Genomic DNA, 11711 nt, shown 5'->3' with positions numbered 1-11711 from the left:
CCTCACTGTGGCATCTCAGGGCACTCGGCTACCCTGGCAGGTCCAGGAACCAGGTAGGTGGCTGCAGGATGTGGGGAGAGCTGGAGTAGCAGCAAACACGGGAACGCAGGCTTTAAATCATAGAATCATGGAATCATTAAGGTTGGAAAAATCTTCTAAGCTCATCCTGTCCAACCGCCAGCCCAGCACCACAATTGCCTACTAAATCATGTACTGAACTGCAACATTACACAGTTTTGAACCTCTCCAGGGACAGTGACTCCCCCACTGCCTGGGCAGCCAGTTCCAGTGCTTGACAACCCTTTCCATAAAGGAATATTTCTTAATATCCAGTCTAAGGCTGCCCTAGCACAACCTGAAGACATTTCAGCTCATCCCATCACTTGCTACCTGGGAGAAGAGACCAGCACCTGCCTCACCACGATCTCCTTTCTGGGAGCTGCAGAGGGTGTTGAGCTGAGCATCACATCCCCGAGGGATGCTTGCAAGGGGCAGGGAGAGGGTTGAGGCAAGATCAAACCTCGTTACCCTATGTGCGCTTCTCACGTTAATGAGGAGGGGAAAGGGCTCAATTCCTTGAAAGGAAGTGCTGCTTCACAGTGGCTTTTCTAGTGGGGGGGGTCTCAGGGATGCTCCTCTCTGTGTAGTGTCTGCCAGCTACAAAGTCAGGGCACAGAGGAGAACCCATTTGCCCAGCCCCTTCTGCAAAAATCACACAGCAAACTCTGAGCGCAGAGCAGGTAATTTGCAGCAGCGCCTACAGCACGGGGTTCAGACTGATTAATATTCAGCACACTGCTGTGAAAACGGAAAGCCAGACAGAATTGTCCTCCTCCCCTTTCTGCCTCCATGAAGATGCCAAGGGTAACAGCTGAGGCACAGAAACAAATACAAGATCCACTGTTGGTCAAGCTGATACAGGAGTTTTGAGCCTAAACAAGATTCTCCCCTCTCTTTGGATTATTTGGCCTCATCTTTTATCCTATTACTTTTTTTTTTTTAATGCTATCCTTCTGTTACTTAATGACAAGAAGCTTACAGACGTATAGTGGGAGGTTTCTTTTGGAACCATCAGAACAAACCACAGCTCTTTCCTTGCTGCTCAGCCCTGCCATCCCACCCGCCTTTGCCAAAGTAGGGCTGGGTGCTCTTGTCCAACAAAGCAGCTTAGGGCAGAGGAAAGCAGAGCCTCGGTAGCAGCAGAGACCGCTGTTTGCCTTCAGGGCTTTGCTTTTGCATTTACAGGGGCCAAGGTAAACCTTGCCCACAGCCCCAGTCCTGCTGTGTTTCTGCTGTGCAAACAGCAGTGATAGGAGCGGGAGGGCGAGCGCTCAGAGCAAACCCTGCGAAGCAGGAGAAGCCATCACCGCTTCGAGCTGTGCTCTGACCAAGGGACTCTGCCAGGCCTCAATCCCCTGGCCCTTCCTGCCAGTAGCTACTGCAAAGGATGAGCCACACGTCCCAGTTGCCACCAGCCAGCAGGGTGCGAGGAGCCCCTGGGCATGGGCTGGGGAAATCTGGCACAGAACCACGTTGATGCCCTGAGGAAAGCTTTACACCAGCCTTTGCAGTTCACAGCCAGAGGGAACCGGCTCTTCCTTTCATCCTGCTCCTTCTGTTTCCTTAGGAATTGGATGGTGACCGTGGCCAACGAGGTGGGGGATTAGCCAGGATGCTGCAATCCATCCCTGTCCTTCCCTCAGTGCTCCTGCTGCCATCAAAGGATGCTCAGCCTTCTGCTCTCTGCCTTGTGCCGCTGAGCACACACAGCTCGCTGGCAGAAAGTTCAATTTCCCGGAGCCCCAGCACATTGGTGCTCATTGCAGCTCGTCGGAGAGATGGGAGGAAAGCCCTTGGCTGAGCCCGGCTATGCCTAACGACCACATCTCAATAGCATCATTACCTCTGTGTTTAATTGGCAGCGTAAGGGTGGCATCCTGCTGTGGTCCTGCTCTGGGTGTTGCTCACCCGCAGGCTGCTGCAGCCAAGTAAAAGGAGCAAGGAGTGGCTGGGCTGGGGTCCTTGGGCAGCAGGGACACCTCGGTCACCCCATTGGCTTGTGGAAAGGGCAGCGGGAAACACCGAGGTGTCAGAGAAGCAGTTTGACTCCTGATCTCTCAACCGTGGCGTGTGGGAGCTGCAAGTCAGGCTACAGCAAAAGAGTCTCTCCCCAGTGGAAATTCCGTTCTTTCATAAAAAAAACAACAAAGAAAGAAAACAGAAAGCTTTAGCTCACAAATCAAATAAGTCTGTGGGGAACTTGAGCTGAAATACTTGATTTTTGGCTCAGCTGCACAGGAGCTCTTCACTTTGGCAGCTGAGCCTTCCCTCCCAGGAGCCGTGGCTGCTTGGCAGAGCCTGGGGTTCTGCACAGAGCCAGGCCACCACGAAAACCCTGGTGGCTCTTTGGCAGCCCCAGACCAGATGGGATGGCATCAGATTGGTGCTTTGAGGGACAAGGTGGCAGCACAGGGCCCAGGGAGGGGGCAGGGGTGGGGGATGAACCACAGCGGAAGAACAGCTCTGCGGGCTGGGTCTGCACTGGAAAAGCTCACCCTGAGCTGGCACCACGGCTCCGGGCTGCACACGCTGCTCTTTGGCCACCAGCTGCTGGCACCCACCCTTTCCCACTTTCCAGCATTTTCGGCTCTTCTGGTTCTTGTCCCCTTTTCTTTTCCATGTGTTGCGTTAGGAACAGGTGATGCCGGCAGCAGTGGCACGGGCGCTGCAGAACTCTGCCTGCAGCAGACACGATACTGGAATGACAAACTGCAAAGTCAAGCATAAATGTCAGGTGAGAAGCAGATTCTGTCCTCGAGAGTTGAGCAGGAGCCCTGGGCGCGGATGCACTGGGGAATGGGCTGCCTGCAAACTCAGGATTCAGGGACCATGTCTCCTTTCCACCCACAGGACGGGGCTCTGGGCAGAATCATAGAATCACCAGGTTGGAAGAGACCCACTGGATCACCGAGTCCAACCATTCCCATCAAACACTAAACCATGTCCCTCAGCACCTCATCCACCCGTCCCTTAAACCCCTCCAGGGAAGGTGACTCAACCCCCTCCCTGGGCAGCCTGAAGCAGAGGAACCCGTGGTGGCCAGAGGCAGGTAGCCCCTGGGCTGGCTCCAGGATGTGTTTTCAATGGGGAGAGCCAGCAGCGAGCTCCTCTTGCACCCAAGAGCTTGGTGGCCATTGCCACCCACTCACCCCCGAGGTCCTGGCCCCAGCCCAGGGGCTGCCCTGGCAGCGCGAGGGACGTGTTTGTTCATGTCAAACAGCTCCCAGCTCTCTGGCAACAAACGGGGAGCAGGAACAGAGAATAAATGAACCAGCAGCTTGGGGACAAGGGCAGAATAAATCTGCATAAATACAAATGAGGGGAATATTTATTTCTCACATTGACCACATTCCTGTGCCCGAGCGTGGCGCAAGGCAGGGCTTCTGCTCAGCTCCGGGCAGCAGCTCAAAGTGGTTCCCACCTTTCCAGCACTTACCTATTAAATATTCTTTACGTGTGAGTTCCTCCTGTAGCTGATAGGAGAGATAAATAACAAACCCCTTGCAGATGCAAAAATCCTTTGACAGTTTGGAAAGAAACCAACTCACGGGCTGAATGCAGATGAAGAAAAATCCTTTTTATTGTAAGGAGCAACAGAAGGGACGCGAATCCACCTCACCCACAATGCAACACAGCCAAATCCACTTGGAGATTACAAGTTGGGATAGCATTTGCTCTGATCAGTTCAAAGCAAAGCTGTTTGGGAACAAATCAGCTAAGTATGCATCTGGATTAGACCGCAGGCCTTTTTGCCTTCTTTGTAACAGTATGAAGTCAATGGAAAGAGCAAAATTTCCTTTTGAAATGGCAGGCTAATCAAGAAGAAGAAGGAGAGCAAAGACAAATCATTTACATTTCATCAGCATCTTGGTCCAACATTGCGGAAATCTCTGTGCCGAGCAATCACCCAGCCCAAACCACAGCCCGGGGCAGGTGGCACTCGGATGGGGATGGGGAAGGGCTGGAGGGTCCGAGGGACCCGAGGCTTCTTCTTCTGGCTCTGCTGCCAGCAGTGGCATCAGCACAGCTAACTGGTGGCACAGCCAACCATTGGCACAGCCAATTAGTGGCACAGTGAGTTAGTGGCACAGCCAAGCATCAGGATGGCTAGCTACCAGCACAGCCAACCCTCAGCACAGCTAATCCAGGGCTGGACAGAGATACCAAAGTCTGAACTATAATGCAAAGGAAATATTTAATGCAGAAGTGTGTTATCTTGGTTGGGTTTCTCCATTTTTCATGTCTATTCTCTGTGTGTTGAGTCATCTTCCTCCCTTCCCTCCTCCTCCTCTGGGTGGAACGTGGGATTCACCCATAGGGGCACCTGGGGACACGTTGGAGCTGAGGCTTCAGGCAGCGTGGGAGTTTGGACTGGCAGCTCCGTGCTCCCCGTCACCTTCTGCTCCCAGCAGCAGGGTCAGCCCTGGTGGGCTCCTCTCACCCAGCCCTGGCACATGCATACACAGGGCTCTGGGCCAGATCTCCAGCCAGCAAATGGTCCTTACCCCATGGCATTGCCAGCCCGTGGCTATGGGATGGTCCCAGGATTGACGCCTGTGGCTGAGGGAAAGAGACACAGGTCAGTGGCTCCAGCCCCACCGAGCCCCAGCAGCCTCCAACCCGCAGGGCCAGCTCTGTGGTGCCCAAGAGCCCCCGCTCTGCAGGAAGAGATGATGGAATGCCCTGAGGAACACAATTCTGGGGAAGCTGGGACGGCTTCCAGCTCTCCCTTGCCTCCTCTCTCTACTCACTTTGCATGCATATGAACCTGAAAGCTCTTCCAATCACCTCTGCAAATATTAATTAATCCTCACAGCATACTGAGGACCATTACTCACTCCTATTAAGTAAATATTATTAAATCCTTTTATGAGAGGTGAAGTGACTTTTCCAGGGCATAAGTAGGTGTGCGCAGACTTTGTCTTGCGACCGTATGCCCTGCTGCTTAGGGCAAAGCTGCCCACTCCTGGTGGGAGGTGGCTCTGAGGGCTCGGTGCCACGATCGCTCCTCAGCTCAGCTCTGCAGGGTGGAAGCACTTTGTGCCACCGCTCCAAGCTGTGCCAACACCTCACGCCTTTGGCTGCACCCCGAGGCCATGAGGATCCGCTCTGCATTTGTGGCCACTACCCCATGCCAGGGCCGTGTCCCCGCTGCCCCTTAGTGGCTCACAGACACCAGTGGGGATCCCACCAGGGACACACTTACTCTGCAGGAGCCAGTCGATGAAGGCACTTGGGAACGGGGAATTCTGCAAAAACCAAGGAGTTGTTAATGTATGGGACTGCAGGAGGGCAGGCAACGTGGGGGTCGGGGATGGGGGCACGGCCGTACCTGCAGATCCAGCTCCATGAACTGCCCCGACGTCACCGGCAAATGGGTGAGGGCAGAGTGGATTTTGCCCAGGAGCCCAAAGGAGATGACACCTGGAAGAGGGAGAGGTGTCAGGGCTGGGCAGAGCCAGCTGCCTGTCCTTGCTTGGAGCTCCTGGGAGAGCAAAGTCCCTGCCTGGCGACATTCCCAGCACCAGAGAAGGAAAAACCCTCCTCTTTCCTGTGGGTCCCAAACCTCCTGGGATCCAAAGGTTCTCACGAAAGCCGCTGTCCTGGAGCTGCCTGGCGTGTTACTCAGCACACGGGAAATGTTTTGGGAGAATGGAGACAACGGTGCAGAGCAACCCCTTGTCCTGTGGCTCCGGCTCTCCTGGAGCCCCAGGCTGCCCGTGGGGCTGGCTGAGCACACAACACTCAAGTGTCGCTCTAGGAATTGTAATAGAAAAGAAACGTGAGTAACTTACGGTTGATGAATTGTAGCTGAATATTGATGATGCTGACCCAAATATTCACCAGTGGGCAAAGCTGTAATGGTAACGAGTGGCACAGCCTTGGTGAGAACATCATGGGGACAGCAACACGCGTCCCTAACATAACTTGAGTTTCACAGACTTTAAATCAAGAAGGAACCATCAGCTCCTAGAGCAGAGTTTCCTCCATGAACAAAGAGGGGTATAAATTGTTCAGCCATCTCCTCAGAACGGCATTGATTCTATTTAAGAGAATGAAGGATTTTCTAAGCAGTCCCTTTTCTCATGGTGAGGCTGTCACTCCCGCTCACCGTGCCGGGCTGGCACCAGGAGGCATTTCAGAAAGCAATTGGTTACAAATTACCCCGTAACATTGCATGATAGAGTTTGAATTGCTTCTAACAAATAAATCCTGGCTGTGAGAAAGATCAAGGAAGTTTGTGGAATTCACTTATGGGCTGTGGGCATCTGGCTGTCCACGCACATGGAGATGTGTAGATATTACATATGATTTCAGCTGAGATGCAGCTTCTGCAGGGGCATAGTTTAGTATTTGATAGGAATGGTTGGACTCGATGATCCGATGGGTCTTTTCCAACCCAGTGATTCTATGATTCTTACAGTGAGGGACTCTCAGGCACTCACCAGCGAAGGTACGAGAGACCGCAGGGAAGCGTTCAGTGACCGGCTCACCAGGTTGGTGAGGAAGCTGGAAAGGAAAAAAGACAAGGCAAAAATTACCGGGGGAGTTGTGAAACCCCAGGGCCTGGCTTGGAAATGCTGGGCTGGGCTGCAGAGCTGGGAGCACCGAAGAGAAGCACCCTGAGTCTTCTCTCAGCTCTGGTGTTAAAAGATGCTGCAAGCCCAGAGCTCCCCCAGGCTTTAGCAGGAATCACAGGTGCTCGGGGCTTTAGTATATTCTTCTCAAAATCTGATCGTTAATGTGTAAATCTGTGCCCAGATTTGAGACTGGAATTTTGCCCCATTGCAAACATGTGAAGAGCTGATCCCTGCCCGGTTCTTTAACCGCTTCCGTGTGCACATGCCAACACCTCACACCCTGCAGAAGCCTTTTCCATGCTCCTCGTGGCTGAATAACGGAGCTGTCACGTACACTGCTCCTGATGTTCTGGCTGCATGAGCCTTCTCTGAGGAGTGCTGGGTGGCCTCAGGTCTGGAAACAAGAGCCCAGCTGGGTGAGGGAGGGAGAAACCTGCCTCCAGTGTGGAACCTTGCACTGAGGGCTGTGGTTGGGGCTCAGCTCCTGCGTGGGATGCGTCTGTCCCTGCAAATCACCTCAGGTCTTCTCCAAGCAGCTGCTGGGTGTGGGGCACGAATGTGGTGCTGGTGGAGGCTCCTGTACTCACCCCTTCGGGAGGTTGACACCAAAACCACCGAGCATGTTACGGCAGTCCTTGATCTCTAACTTGAGGTCCCCAGGGGTGTCCTGGGTGAGCGCGATATGTGACGTGATGTTCGTTTCTACCGAGGATCCACTCAGAAAGTGAAAAATCCTGACAAAAGAGGAAAAAGGCTTGGAGGTTTGTGGAGGAGAGCAAAGCAGCCCAGAAGAGCAGTAGCTGTGGCTGAATTGCAGGCATGGGCTTGGTCAGGACAATGCTTTGATCTGAGGACCGCCATCAGGCTTCTGGTCCTGTCAGCAGGTCATTGAGGTCCCAGCACGCAGGCAGGCACAGAGAAGTTTCTAGGGTAGTTCTGAGTTCAGATGGAGGAAGGACACATCTACATGAAGGAAGGAGCATGGACCCTTCTTGGCACTTGGCTTCCAACACCTTGTCCACAGGAGGATCTGTCTCTGCTGGCTACTGCAAACTGGGGTTGTGCCTTTGGAGTGAGGACAGCTGGAAACAATCCCAGAGAGAGGCCAGAGCACAGCAGAGAGCTTTCCTCACCAGCCCCATGTTTGGTATTTGCGGTCTTTTCTCCGGCACCTGGGAACATCCTGTCCTCCCTGGCACCCTCACACCCCTCTCCACCCTCTCACCCCCCCAGCCCTGCTCACCCTGGCAAGCGCAGCACCAGCTTCGAGTACAGGTTCAGCACAAGCTCTCCCCCATGAATAATCTTCCATGAGACTCGGATGTTCTCAAGGTTCAGCACTTTCAGCCTATGGGTTGACACCAAAACAAACCCACCCTGAGTGGCAGGATCAGACAGAGCAGACCCTGCTGTCCAGCTATTCCCGTTCATCGTTTGAGTTGTTACTTATGTGGATTTTCCCACTTAAAAGTGAATGAGAGGAAGGGCCAATCCCTGCTCCAAGAAGACCCAACTTCAAAGCAGGGTCAGGTTGCTCAGGTCTGCATCCTGCTGAGTCGTGACCAGCTGCAAGTGCAGAGCTTCCCTCGGGCAGAGCTTCCCTCATCTCTTGGATGCCCATAGCAGTGTCACATCACTCCCCTGGGGAAAACTTCATATCTCTGGTTGGAATTTCCCTTGTTGCAGCTCCTTATGAGAGCTGCCAGCCCCGGGGACTGGTTGTTTGCGTAACAGGAAGGATCTGGTCCCCTGGAGCAACACTTTAGGGGAACACCAGCCCTAGATGTTATTTGTTACCCTGCAACAAGCACCACTGCTGTGCTTCTGCTGTGACTTACCAGGGGAAGCCTGTTGACTTGAGAGGGACTCCTCCACCCAGCAGTCCTCCTCCACCCAGGAGTCCTCCTCCACCCAGCAGTCCTCCTTCACCCAGGAGTCCTCCTTCACCCAGCAGTCCTCCATCACCCAGAAGACCGCTGAGACCAAGTAGACTTCCGTTGCCTAGGAGACCTCCATTTCCAAGCAGCTCTGTGCCAAGTAGACCTTTATCTCCTAGAAGACTGTTATTGTTGAGGAGGCCATTGCCGAGGAGGTTGCTGCCAAGGACTCCTTTTCCAAGTAGACCATTGCCAAGTCCTTCCCCGCCAAGGATGCCTGTGCCGAGCAGACCACTGCTGCCAGGCTGTCCTCCTGCAAGAGCCCATTACCATTTTACTTTTCACTGCCAAGAAATCCCCCTCTCCCAGGCACACCCATGCCAAGTAGACCTTCCTCACCTAGGAGACCTGTGCCGAGGATCCCAGATTTACTGGGTTCATTTTGTGTAGCAGGGGGATCCCTGCTTTCTTTTCTAAGGAGGCCAGTCCCAAGTAGCCCACCTTCACCAAGAAGGCCTGTGCCAAGCAATCCACCTTTGTTGCTGACGAGACCTTCACTGCCGAGAAGACCAGTACCAGGCAGACCTGCACCGAGGAAGTCCCAGTTACTGATCACAATTCCACCGTTGGAAAAATTTCATTGACATAAAGGTTGGTTCAGTTACATTAAGCTGCCCTGCTCGTGAGTTCTCATGGGGACCCCCGAGTGTTCTTGCACAAATTTGGGTTCCCCTTGGAGCCGAGGCTGCCAGGCGGCAGGTCCTGATGAGCAGAGGGCCACTCCATGAGCCTGACGTGGCACAGGACACACCAAGACCGAGGCAGGCACGTGGCCGCCTGTGCCACGATGCTGCCTGGGAAAACAGGCAAACCTCTGAGCTCACCGTCTTTGGATGGTGCTGGGTCCAGGCCAAGGAGATTGCCCAGATTAGGGAGGCCCTGGGACAGGGGCAGGAGGATCCCAAGGAGGATGAGACTCCAGCAAGGCTGCATCTCCAGTCCTAGCACCTATGGAGAGACCAAGCATCAGCCCTGCTGTATGGGAATAGGCAGCCCGGGCACTGATCCGGCTCTCTGTCCTTCACGTGTGCTGCCCCGGAGCGGTGGGACAGGTCCCTCCTGGATATACAAACCCCAGGCACCGTCCCGCAGCCCCAAGGGACTAGCCCAGACCCACAGCACAATTTCTCACTCAGAAAGGTCAAACCACTTCTGGTTATCAAGGAGCAACTGGGGCACAGTGCCGTGCTCCTCCACAGTCGTTGGTGTCTCCATGCCCGGCTGGGCTGTCCTGCTGCAGAGCTGGGGGCCTGACATCCCAGGGAAGCTTGGAAGGAGAAAATGCCATTTTAAAGAGAGAAAGAGGGATGGAGATGAGGTAAGTGGACCTTGTACCAAGCGAGACAGATGGCTTCCAACTACTCCCAAAGGGCCCTGAAAGAAGAACACTCAAAGAGGCACAGCCAGATAAAAAGCAGTGAATGTCAAAATTGTGTCCTTCTCTCTGATACGAAGAACACCTCACATTATTAAAGCTCGAAGCGCAGCCAAATCCAGCCTCACTTGGCTGTGGGCAGGCTGTTTGCTTTTCTCATGTTGCTCCACTCAGGCTGTAAAGAGCTCCCACTCCCCCTGTGTTTGCGCCACCTCTGCTCAAAAGAAAGTGCCTTCAAGGGCTCCGCATTTCCACATAAGCTGGGTTCCTGGGGGCTGTGGAGTGTTTGCTTGCACACGGACAGGTTTGCTAAGAAACAAGAAGAGGTGCCTGCCGAAGCGTTGCCTCAGGTCCCAGATTACGGGAGCGGCCGCCGGCACAGCCCATGGCCGGGGCCAGACACCCCGGCTTGTTCTTCTGAGAAAAACACTGTACGGCTGCAAATGTGAGGTCGGTATTGAGCAATAACATTATTTAGGTCACACTGAACAACTTTATCTCTTCCAGATACTTTAAAGAAAAAAAAATCCTCTATGACAGTTCTTGGCACAATTAAATCAGACTTTAATTCACTTGCCTGTCTTTTACATTCTCCCTTTGATCAGCATGTAATGATGCACAGCTCCTGTAGCTGTGATTATTGAACGGGAGAGAAAGAGAGAGCCTTGAGCAGCTCCCATTGAAAATCGTGTCAAATAAAATCAGTGGGATTTGTTGGAGGGGCTCTGCCAGACGTGCGCAGCATTGCAAAAAGGTGCCAAGATGGGTTTCGGGTCTTTCACAAAAGCTCTTGGAGAAAATACAAGACAAAGCAGTCAGCTGTCTCTGCAGTTATTAACGATACCTGTTGGGTCGGTCCCTCCCTGGTCACAGACGTTGAAGCGAGCCGAACATCTCGTACATGCAGAAGACACGCATGGCTTTGCAGATAAACACCTGTTTTATTCTAGGTGAGATGAGGTCTGATAGCCTGAAAATTGTTCTGAATTCTGGTCACCGAGTGCATGAAAACAGCCCCAGTCATCGCTGCTGGCTTTGTCATTGTAACAAACTTATCAACAACAATAAACATGGAATTGGACAGGCGAGAGCTCTACTGGCTTTAAAAATTAATTTTCATAAATGATTAAATGCTGCTACAGAAATCAAAGGCAAACATCATTAAAATTCTCGATGGTGAAGCCGCGTTACACTTTGCTCTAGGTTGTCTGATGGGACCAGCAGCTTTGCGGCCGCGGTACTTAATGCCACTTACCTGAGCCCTTTGATGTGACGCTGCGGCTGCCCACGGCACAGATGGCAGGAGCAGCCCTTATATAGCCAGGCTGCAGGAACAAGGAAAGCCAAGGGAAGGATGAAGCAGGGACAGTTCCTCCTCACTGGCTCTCAAGTGTGAATCCTGCACCAGCCTGACTCTGGATGCCGCAGGTGGCAGTGCCAGACCATGACTCACCTGGCTGCTTGCTGCTTCCCCGCAGGGTGGGTGCAGCGCCCACCGCCTGCCTCCACTAACTTCCAAGGCAGCGCATGCCTGAGGCAGCTGCACCAGGTCCGACGGTCCAGGAAGGGGTGCAGGGACAGGGCTGACAGCAGGAGATGCTCTGGATCAGCACCCATGCAGCCCAGCACCATGCAGCTCCTTGCATGCGGATGCATCCTTGTTTGCAGATGACACTAAGCTGGGTGGCAGCGTGGATCTGCTGGAGGGTCGGGAGGCTCCAAAGGGATTTGAACAGGCTGGACCGCTGGGCTGAGACC

This window comes from Phaenicophaeus curvirostris, chromosome 18, assembly GCF_032191515.1.
Source record: "Phaenicophaeus curvirostris isolate KB17595 chromosome 18, BPBGC_Pcur_1.0, whole genome shotgun sequence".
In the NCBI taxonomy this organism is placed as follows: domain Eukaryota; kingdom Metazoa; phylum Chordata; class Aves; order Cuculiformes; family Cuculidae; genus Phaenicophaeus; species Phaenicophaeus curvirostris.
Note: the sequence above shows the minus strand (reverse complement) of the source record.